The sequence below is a fragment of the Ambystoma mexicanum genome, chromosome 5q (assembly GCF_040938575.1).
Source record: "Ambystoma mexicanum isolate Mex_15411 chromosome 5q, UKY_AmexF1_1, whole genome shotgun sequence".
Lineage (NCBI taxonomy): Eukaryota > Metazoa > Chordata > Amphibia > Caudata > Ambystomatidae > Ambystoma > Ambystoma mexicanum.
Window position 1 is genome coordinate 643,392,699 of NC_090933.1, and position 10,467 is coordinate 643,403,165.

Below are 10,467 nucleotides of genomic sequence, written 5' to 3' on the forward strand. Positions count from 1 at the left end.
AAAGGACAGCAATTACTATGATTCAAACAAACACTGACTCAAGGTTTCTGAGTAAAAGAATATACATTTATTTACACCACAGTTATTAAACATTTCACTATTATCAAGCAGTAGAAAAATCATGTTACCAATATACTACACCGCACCCAATAGATTCTGCACAAGTTAGGCTCAAAAATGAAATGTGAGTAAAATGGCACTCCAGCAATTTAAAAGGGAGGGAAATACAAAGTTAGACAGAAATTGAGCACCACCAACAAGTAAGTAACCAGGGCAATCTAGAAAAAGGAACTACAGTGAGGAAATCAAATTAAAGGGGCCTGGCCCAAAGTTAATGGACCAAAGTCTTTGCAGAGGATCACACAGTTCAGAGTAGTTAGCGGTTAAGTCTTTGCCAAGACTTCAGAATGAAGCTGGTTGGACGAAAAGTTACTTTAAAGAATGGAGAAGGACAAGCCCTCGGATTGGCAAAACATTTCACACACTTTCACCGCGGCTGGACGAAACGAACAACCGGGTTAGCACAGTACCTTTAAAGCGGAAGAATGTTGTAGCTGAGGCAGATGTTCCTGGCAGGTCCTGCAGGCTCACGGTTCCTGAGGCAACTGTCGGACTGACAAGAAGGAGGAAGACTGGAGGGTCCTGCACTGCCCAGGGAAGAAACCCGCAGCAGAGCAAAACGACAAATAAAAGGTGCGCTCCTTAAAACGCAAGTAGGTTCCGCTCCTCCTGGCTATCCGGTTCACTGTAGCTCTGTACAGCAAATTCGACCAGAGAAGGGAGGTCTGACAAGCAGTTTGGCGAACTGGTTGTTCCCACCAGCTTAAGGCGAGAAGATTCCTTGCAGATCTTCCCTGTCGTCGAAGATTGAAGATTCAGACCCGCAGCAGGGCTTCACCGTGAGGTTCAGTCGTGGTAGAGGTCTTCTTCTGTCAGCTTCTCCTCGGTTCTCTCGAGCCAGTGGTGACTCTGCCTTTCCAGTCCCAGAGACCTGCTTTTTATGCAGTTTTCCCCCATTCACCCAGCCTGGCTGGACAGTCACCACAGCCAATCATACCAGAGTGCAACATGGGTCTCCAAGGAGACCCTGTGCAGGGAGTCTCAAACCCCTCCCTCACATCCTGTCCCCCCAGACATTCAGGCACATAAGGAGGGCTTCTGTGCAGAAGCCCGCGAAAGGCCGGTGAACAAAGGAACCAAACCTGGTTTGGCGCGCAGAGTAAAACACAAGAAAGACTTTTACAAAAAGAAATGGTGAATAAACCCAGCCGGAACTGTATAAAAATGTATATGGTCTAGCGGGTTTAAGTTTGAGGCTACCAAGATAGCCTAAAACAATAACAGTGCTATTTAAGATAACCGCGGTAGGAAAAATAGGGTAGTTACCACTGCCACCAGCCAGGTCTTAATGAAAAGGGAACGATACAATGTTCCATGAGAAACAGACAAAAAGGGATAAGTATTAACACTTTCCAGAACTCTATGTAAGATAGTGGGCCTCATTACGACCCAGGCGGTAAGTTACCGCCTGGGTCGTACCTTTACCACCATAGCGTAAACTACGTTTACGCCATGGTGGTTGGGGACTTACCGCCCCATTCCGAGGTTGGCGTGGCGGTAAGTCCCCAATCCCCATTTACCCTTCCCCATTCCCATTTTTGCCCCATAGGGCATAATGGGAGTGGGGAAGGCGTTAATTACGCCACCGTAAATTACGGTGGCGTAATTAACATCAAGGTCCCTTAGCGCCATGGATTTTAACACCTGCTAAAAGCAGGTGTTAAAACCTCCATGGCGCTAAGGGACCTCGGAATCAGGCGGTAAGGGTCGGCGCTGTTTACGCCGCCGTAAACCCCTTACCGCCTGAATCGTAATGAGGCCCAGTGTGTACTGGGTCTGTGAGTTTAAAAAAACTAATAAAGTCAATGGCAACTTTACATGTTCTGAGAGACAGTAGTCAGTCTCAGAAAATGGAGTCGGAGGTGGGAAGTCTGAAAAAGACAACCCTGTGTCACTGCACTGTAGGTGCTGTGTAACACACAGTAAAAAGATGATGGGGGTCATTCTGAGGTTGGAGGTAAGGGATTACCGGCGCCTGTAAAGGCACCGATGGCGGTAATCCCTTACCTCCGTATTCCGAGTACCCTTTGCGGGTCCCTCTTTACCTCCTGCTTTTAGCAGGAGTAAATTACGGGACCCGCAAAGTGACCTTGGAGTAAATTACGGCACCGTAATTTACGGTGCCGTAATTACCTCCTTCCCCATTCACATTGAGCCCTATCGGGGCAGAAATGGGGATGGGGAAGGGCTATGGTGAATGGGGAATTACCGGTCCATCCAACCTTGGAATGGACCGGAAATTACTCCATTCACCATGCCGGTATTCCATGGAGTAAATAGCTCCATGGTTGCCAACCATGGAGCTATTTACTCCATGGTGTAGTCCTAACTCGGAATGAGGGCCCATGCCTATGGAGTAGGTGAGGCTCCACAGTCTATGAAAACAGACATGTTAAACACACACAGCAAAACACAAGTAAGAGTGGAAAAAAAGGATCACACTCTTACCAGGTGAAAAACCTAAATGCTAGAAATCCAGCAAAGCTGCTGAGGGATTCAGTAGGTAAGGGAAATTAGCTATTCTGGAGAATTCTCCCTAACATTTCCTCTGGCACCGACTCTCTGTGTGTAAAGTGTTTCACTAAACAGAGGGTCGGAGGCTGATCACTTTCTTCAGCTGGCTCCCTCCTATGGAACAGCATCCCTCTTCCTCTTTTTCTGGAGCAGGACATCTTCAAATTCTAGAAGCTCCTCAAGACATTCCTCTTCACCTCTTCCTTCCCTTCCTCCCTCCTCTGCTAATTCTCACAGTTGCTGTGATTGGTGATTAGGGCCCTTAAGTATCCTCCGGGGTCCTGACATCCCACACCCAATCACCTCAGCCTCTCCCTAACCCACAGCACTTGCCTCAGCACCCATCGGCCGCCCTCCTGTAGGCTTGCACTATCAACCCAATGTGGCTCCAGGTTGCAGAGCACTTACTGTACCATGCACTTCCTTCGCTGCTCATCCACGATCATGGACATTCCAGCACCTACTCCCACCTCCCATTTTCTCGCTGCACTTGAACGTTCTGAACACTCGCAAGGCATGGTAGGTTCTTCCTCATCCTCCACTGTACTTATTGTTTTCATTCCATGTGCCTCTGTGAGCGCTTTGAAACAGAATTGATAATATGCACAATAAATAAATAAATAAATACATGTTGACTTTCTCTGACTCAGTCCCACTCATGTCAGCATTCAGTCTTATTGGTGGAGCTACTAGTTCAAGTGCGAGGTCCAATAGTCAGGGCAACAGTGGACATCCCTGCCAATTGCCCCTCATCAAGAGAAAGAAATGAGATCTACAGCCATTGACCTGAATGCAGGGAGAACAATAATGATTCAGGGCATTGATCATCTGTTTCACTGTACAGCCTAAGACATATCAATGCAGAGTCGCAAAGAGTAAGCACCAGCAGACTCTGCTGAAGGCCTTTCCCCCATTGACTGAGAAACCAGGGTAGGGTCTAGCTTGTCAGACAGATCCATTGCAATTCCAGGAGCAAGTGTGTATTGTTGATTCCCTGTCTTTGGCCACAATACCTGTCTCACCTGGCTTGAATAAGGCGTGCATTGCGCCAATCAATCAGTTTGATAAAATCTTTGCATATATATGTTTGCGTCTCAATTTAGGGCTGAGATTGGGCTATAGTTCTTACAGTCTTCTTCGGGTTTAACTTCCTCATTATCACTGTAATTGTGGCCTGTCAATGGCTCAAGGACATCCACTCATCGTCTTCATTTTCCTCGCACACTCTCCTCAATGTAGGCACTAACAAGGGGCTGACGTTGTTGTTATACAATTCAGTAGTGATCCCATCAGGACCAGGGCTCTTCTGATTTGTCACACCCTGCAGGGGATGTTTGATTTACTTCTTCTCAATCAGGGGTTCAAGGGTCTCTGCCACGGTAGTCCCAAGTTTTGGGAGGTCACCAATGTCCAGGTAATGCCCCATCTCCTCGTCTGTGGCTGGGCACTCTTCCATGTATAACTGATGGTGAACGGAGGGGATTCATCGCAAATATCTCTAGATTGCATGACTCTACCTGCCATGTTGTTTTAGATGATACACTAGCAACTCTTTTTGATTCTTGATTCATGACTCAGTCGATTGCAAGAGTGCTTTGCCCTTAGGGAGTATTTTCCATTACATTCATTTCACCTTTCACTTTCAAAAGGGGTTGCATGTTGGCATCCGAGGGATCGTGGTTATTGGCTCACATTCGTTTCCACAATCATTTCCCAGATTTCACTAGAAGACTTTTTTTTTATCCACTTATGATACTAAAATGTAATTTCCTCCCCTCTATGGAAGATCTTCATAGCATCGCAGACATTCCAGTTCATGGCAAACTACCCTCCTAATCCATCTCTCTTAGAAGCCTTAATTGCTCCTTACATTCAATCTGAGATTTCTGCATCAAGCAGGTGGTATGTAATGATTGTCTAGTTGTGTGATCATTGTGTTTTCTCTGCTCCCCATTACAACAATTCAATGCAGGCATGGCATGATCCGAGATATGCATGTTACAATGCTGCGGTCATGCACAATTGGAACCATAGTTCTGCAAATCAAAACATAATAAAAACAGGTGGATGTATGCATTGGCGAGTGACATATATAGTCTCTGTGCATAGAGTGTTTTAACCTCTGGATCTCAGACTGTCCCAGGTTTGAAATCATCTCTTGAATTGTGCATTTGTTCATAGAGCGGTTGCCCCCCCCCCTCAACCCCCCACTCTTAGACTTGTTTCCCGAGCTGTAAAATGTTGGGTGCAAGGTTTCATTTCGATCTACAGGTACCACATTGTTGTCTGAGTGCATCTCCAAGATCTTTTGTGACAGGGTGTGAAAAAATATACTGTCATTCATATTTCGTCCATATCCATTTGCCACTGTTTATTCCACCTCTTCGACCTATAGCTTTGCAATCATAAATCTATCATCTGTGTCAATACATTAAACACCTTATGGCTCGGATTCTTGCCTACATTGGCCTTTATTCTGAAGCAATTGACCACTTGGTTGGTCTAAAGGTCTTTTATAGAGGACAACTATACTCTTCTGAAACACAATACAAGAATTAGAGTACATTGCCTCTGGTAATGTCGTGTTGGTATACTGATCAAGCACGGCTCACCAACCAATGAGAATTTGTTCATAGACAAATACTTCCTTTTATCTGTGTTTTTCATGTATATGTTTGTCTTTGTTTTAGTTGCTAAGCAAAGAAAGAGAATAAAGTAATAGGATTTCATTTGCAAGGCATATGACACACGATTTAACTGTTGAAAAGTGTGCTTTTAGAGAATATGTTAGCACTGACTGCACTGGAATAGGAATAGGTCAAGTCCTTTACCTATCGCCTCACCCTAGATAAGCGGCCCATCAGCGCTACCTAGGGAGAGCCACCAAACCAGGGAATAGTTCGATTTGTTGGAGGGCAAGGTATGGTAGTGCTACACTACTGGTAACTTTAAAAAGTAAGCACATTGAAGTACTTACCTGATGCTTTTTTGTGTGATTCAATACTTTAAACACCTTATGGCTCAGATTTCCGCCAATTCTTTCCAAACTGGTTCACTGCTTCCGCCACATGGTCCTGTGGGCTTACCATGGTATTGCACGTGTGCGGTAGGGTGGCATAAATTCCCATTTTAGGCATTCATAGGAGCACGTGGGTATTCTAACGAAATTACTGTAAGTGATAATGCCGATGAGGATTTTTTACTTTCAAGTAGAGGATTAATCTCGGGCAGGATACTGCAGGCAAACCCGCCACTTTAAGGTCAAACTTAGAATACTCAGGTGTGCTACAAATGGCAAGAATTCAGTTACTGACAACAATGTAGCGGTAATGAATTACTGCGACTATTTTGCAGCACCGCCAAGCTTGCAACGGGACCCATTGTTTTAAATGTACCTTATGGCATGCACAGATTACGCTGGGCACTTTCAACTCATTAGTTCATTATGTCCGGAAAAGATTTATGTCTGTCCTTTTTTCAAGTTATGCACTTAATTTAAATAACCATCTCTTTGTTTTCGACAAGTATTCAATTGACTGTTTCTACGTTTTCTATTAACCATGATGATAGACCATGTTTTAGTAGTATACCAATTTTAGCCACATTTGATAACTGCATGCCAACTACCCAGTGATCGAAGTGAGGAAAAGAAGTAATGGAACTATGTTCCCTGCTGGCCTGCCCCCACTATCCACAAACCCCATCACCACACCCATCCCATGCACAATACAAGCCCCTGAATAAATGCACCTGCTGTTTAAGAGACAGCTGTTTACAGAACAGTTTCCTCTTTAAAATAAAAGTATAGGAACACTGCTCCCAACCACTCCCGCCCACTTCGACCATTGTGGGTACCACAAGGTTGAGAACACTATGACATGTTACACGAAATGCCCACAGTCATTTTGTAAACTTCATTGTGTTCAGTAAGCAAACTGTTAAATGAACACAACTGAAATGTGCAGGTGTTTTTTTATTAGAAAAAGTGATTTAGAAGTAGCAATATTAATTTTCAACAATTCCGCCATAGTGTGGGATGTTTTAATCGGGCAACATCTAATTTCGGGTGAATTTTCCACAATTTATTTTTATTTAATAGGTTATTAATAAGTCAATATTGATGCCCTGCAACCTCCCTCCCTGTTGGTACAAGAAACCTGCAGGGTTGAACAGAAGGTATATATTGTTAATAGAAATAATTGAAAACATTTAAATAGGTGCGTATAATTACAATAGACTTACGTATACACACAAATTATACATCTTTGAAATTCCAATGTCTACATTGACTTCCATGAAGAATAATCAAGGCAATGGTCACATCATTTTTCTACGCTATGTTTACATGAATATGGACTTTTATAACAGACACACCAGCATACATACATTTTATGTATACTAGGCGCGCATGCACCATGGATTGAAAAATACACAAGGGTCCAGCATAAGGATTTCATTTGTTAAAAAAAAACAAATGACATCAGGACATCACTGCCTATATGAATCTCTATACTTCTTATTCATTGCAAATAAACATTCCCATCCACCATGCATGTCAGAATCTCAAACAGAAGTCTAGAAAACTCAAGTCCAAGACAAGCTACGTAACATTGCTCAATGTGAATTTTTTGCAAAATGAAAAAATATTTATTTTATTTATTTATTTAAATTTTTAAAGCGCACTAGCATCCCAGAGGCACTGAGGTGCTGTTACATTAATGTGTCTTAATTACATGGAAGATACATTGCTCCAGGTTACAGTGTGTGTAACACAGTTCCGCTGCAGTAGAAAATTACAGGTTTGCGGTTACAGGAAGCAGATATAGTTACAGTTGGCAAAAAATGAAAGCTGCTCGGCAGGTGGGGGGCGATCAAAGAAACAGCATAGTTTTTTGATAGCTTTGGTGAAAGCTAGGTGTGAATCAATACCTCTGAGGTGGGGTGGTAGTGAGTTCCAATGAGTAGCAGCAATGAACAGGAAGCTGGAGCCTCCGGCTAGCAAAAATATGTATACTAAATTTCTTTCAGTGGTGTTTCTATTGCAGTAAGGTGTAGACGTGTGCATTTCTCACTTTTAATGGGCAACTTAAAGCAGGGAAATGGGTAGCAGTTAATAACCATTTCCCTTTCATCTTGAGAGGTTCAGCATTTATTACAGGAATGTGCCTGGTGGTATACCCAGGTAATGAGTTCAATTTAAATAGTTTGTCTAGTGTTCCGCAACAGTGAGATATCCTTTTACTCACAGAATAAAACGTCAGTGCTTGATCATTACACAGTGAAGGGGATAGGGGGTCTTCCAGTATACACACCATAGGCCCTATTCTATCAAATCTATGATCCCAAAAGCACATACACTTCTAAAATATGTATTCATTTCTCAGTATGTCTAATCAATTTACATACTCCTCCCCTCAGCACTTTCACTCATCAAAAGGGCTAGACATGAATCTATTCCCCTTTAGAGTATCGTTCCCCCTGAGGATAATTTCCCCTTAATATTATACTTATATATGCATTTCTTTTACCTGTCTCAAATACTGATGGGCACCCTCTTATGGACTGCTTCACTTCTCGACCTCTGTAAGAGTTGGCCATCAGTCAGCAACATGCTAAACAAAATATTACAAAAATATCATTTTACATCCAGCAAATAGAGCTTTTCGCCAATACCACTAAAAACATGTCAATATCTGCAACCTTTCGTCCAATATTTACAAGCAAAAATATGAGGCCATATGCAATTTAAACCGTACGTTTTCTCTTTCTATTTTACACACTATTACATGGCCTCCACATTTCCACTCTGGTGTCAGTTCCTCTTGGAGCTGAGGGGTGGGGCACTTATGACCCAGAGAAGCCCGGTCGCCACGGCACAAGTTCTTTGAAGTACAGAACTTGGGGGGCCATTTACGACTTTTGTGCCCTTGAAGGATCCCAGGATCTGGCTGCCCCTTTCCCAGACATCCAGCCTTCAAGGGGGTGTGTTGCAGCTTCATATGAAGAACTCACTGATGTTGAACCGTGATCATTTGGAGAGTAGAACGCAGCTCACAATGAATTCAATGTATTTATTAAGCATTTGTCTAGGCCCTGTGGTACCCGACATTTATCCTAAGAGCCAACTCCAGGCCAAGTCATGAACTTTTATAGTTGAACTTCAAACGCCAGCGTCACACTTTGTTCCATGTCCTGTAGCTTGGTGGTGGATGTTTTCTCCTTTGCCTTCTAGGCCCAAAGCGGCTGCTTGTTTCAGAAATGCATCCTTTAAAAGTAATTTGGTTTTCTCTAAATTTCTGCCACATTTCCAAAAAACAAGGAAACATTATGTTTTTTTCTTTACAGCCTAACTACTGTCACAACTTATTCTTGAGATCGCTGCATGTTTCTTTCTGCAAAAGTTATTCCCATTCCTGTAAAGGAAAATATACACAATGGAAGGCTCGAATTTGGTTTTTGACGCTGCGTTGACTGTTTCTATTCTTCTATTGCCAAATTGGATTGTTTTTCCATTTTAATAAAGGGTGCTGGATACTTTCTTTTAAATGGAAGCATTTATCTCGGGCCTTGTCAGCTACTTGGGAAATATATTTGAACTGTAGAAGGGCTGCTAACATCGCACATTTTCTCGCAAGTGTCATTTTTCAGATGCTGCGCTCAGACTGCAGCTCATGTTTGTTTTAAAACTGGTGCTTTTCTTTCTTTGTATCCTTTTCTTTCACATTGATTTCCCTACATTAGCCTACATCGCCAAATTAAAAATAGTTAACATTTGTTGTTGCTTATACATAGGTCGTTGGCAAAGCAATGTAGGTGAACTGGCAAAGCAATGTAGGTGAACTTATATAGTGCTTAAAAATTAGATGTACACTGTTCTGGTTATCCCCAAATTCGTTACCCACAACTTCCACATAGGTCACCACCCCACAAAGGTAACACAACCACAGAAACCTCCTCACCATAGAAAACCACTTTCACTAACACTCTGTGACTCACACAATTATTGTTATTGCAGATTGACCTTCTTTGGTGATTGGTGGTATGTGTTTATTCTGTAATGCCACAATTACTGCCTCTTTGTGGAGGCATACTGCCACTCACAAGTAGATGATTCCTCTGGCTTTGGGTTGCAAAACCCATAATCATGCAAAGTGGTAAGACACGCGGTACATGAAATACTGCCTGTTCGGCATCACCCCACAACTCGTAGTATGGATTGAAGAACCTGACCCCGTACTTGCCATTTCCTATGCTGAGCAGTGCTACAACTATGTGCCCAACTCACAACCTCCAACAAATCCGTAATTTCTGCTGCCGAATCTCCATACAATCCAAAAGGACCTAAAACATAGAGCCAAATTCACCAACCCAGCGCGCACCCCCTCACTCAATAACAAAACAAACATTGGCAGTGATTAGAGTTTTCTCTTTTGAGTAGGCATGGGATATGCCTTTGCAAGACACTGCCGTAATGGGACTCCCTGGCCATAAGATGCTAACAGCTGGAAAATGGTGTGATACCATAGGCTTATGATAGCAGTGCCTGGCAAATGTCTAATTCTTATACACAAGCAAGCACTGTTGATTTTGTCAATGCTTGTTTTTACAAGACTTCAGTGAATGGAACAGATATAAATCAAGTGACTCAAGGCTCACATTTTGTAAACATCGGTGTTACACCAGTAGTGCATTTACAACTCAATTAGGTCATTGACCCTCAACAGAATGCTTAGAAATAACACCATCAGGCCAATGTTTGATGTTACTGTTTGAGAGAGCTAGCTCAAAGATATCACTGGAGACTGCGTTTGGGTGGGGAGGGTTAGGTAGTGG